Source organism: Manis javanica, chromosome 5 (assembly GCF_040802235.1).
Source record: "Manis javanica isolate MJ-LG chromosome 5, MJ_LKY, whole genome shotgun sequence".
Classification (NCBI taxonomy): Eukaryota; Metazoa; Chordata; class Mammalia; order Pholidota; family Manidae; genus Manis; species Manis javanica.
In genome coordinates, this window is record NC_133160.1 from 60,813,642 (window position 1) to 60,815,070 (window position 1,429).

General features: G+C 36.3%; 1 pseudogene; it reads left to right on the forward strand.

The window, feature by feature from the left end:
• Positions 1 to 645: 645 nt before the first annotated feature.
• On the forward strand, positions 646 to 1,111 carry LOC140849723 (bis(5'-adenosyl)-triphosphatase-like; annotated as a pseudogene).
• Positions 1,112 to 1,429: the final 318 nt, after the last annotated feature.

The following is a 1,429-nucleotide window of genomic DNA, read 5'->3' on the forward strand; positions in this document are numbered from 1 at the left end:
CAATAAATGGATATTATGAACATCTGTATTACCACACATTTGATAATTTAGATGAAATGAGATAATTCCTTTAAAAAAACAACTTATCAAGGAGAAATAGACAAAATGAATAATCCCATATGTATTAAATAAGTGAAATCAATAATCAATAACATTTCAAAACAGCCACTATGTTTAAATGATTTCACTGGTGAATTCTACTAAGTATTTTAAGGAAAAAATAATATTAACACTCTAAAAATTTCAGAAAATAGGAGCAGAGTAAACACTTCTTAATTCATTCAAAGGCTCACATTACATTACTACCAAAACCAGATAAAGACATTGTGAGAAAACTACAGACAAGTATGTCTTATGAACATAGATGCAAAAATCATCAACAAAATAGCAAAGAAAATCCAACAATGTATAAAAAGAATATACACTACAACTAAGTGGGGTTTACTCCAGGTATGAAAAGCTGGTTCAACATTAGAAATCAATTAATATAAACGCTGCATTCACATGAACAGATTCAGAAAAAGTATTTGACAGAATCCAACACCTATTCATGATAAACAAAGAAAGAAAAATGAAGCAAACAACAAGAATTCTCTGAGCAAACTAGGAGTAAAGGGGAGCTTCCAATACTTCAATTCTGAGGACATGTCATTCAGCTTAAGCCAACATCTATCTCATCAGACCCTCTGGCATTTCTCAAAACAGAACTGTCCTTTGTCCTGGAGAACAGGAAGCCTGTAAATCCTTCTGTGTCCCTTTCAGCCAGTAGAGAATTTCTGGGACCCACATCCTGATGAAGTGGGTGATTTGTTTCAGGCCCACTTACAATCAGGACATTGGTGGAGAAGCACTTCGGGGGAACCTCTCTCAACTTCCCATGCAGAATGGCCCCGAAGAAGGACAAAGTTCACATCAACATTCTTCTCAGGAAGGCTGCACAATTGTATAGGAATGGCAGTGTCCATGATTAGCTCCAGAAACATGACAAAGAGGAGGAGGACTCTCCATCTTGTGGAGATGAGAAGAGGATATAGCAGCAGAAGCTACAGTACTGCGGCTCCACCATCAGCGATGTGGGCACAGCATTAACTCAAACAATCCCAAGGTGTAAGAAAATGGGCCTCATTCTCTAGGATTCTACAGCATTGGAAATGAAACTAAGCATACTTTATTACACCCTGCAATTCTGCAACCTTTTCTGAAGCAATTTATTATCCTTGTGCAGGAAGACAGTACAGTTATGTTTCAATCATGATGACTGACAGCCCTTCCACACCTCCTTGGCTATGTACTTGGAAGAGAACTCTTTCTAAATTGTCCCCTGGCCTAGGTGAAAATAAAATGGTTGTTAAGATATTTAATTTTTAAATTAATTTTTATTTTCATAAATAACTTCCAAAAAACAGCCTACAGCTAATGTCATACTTAA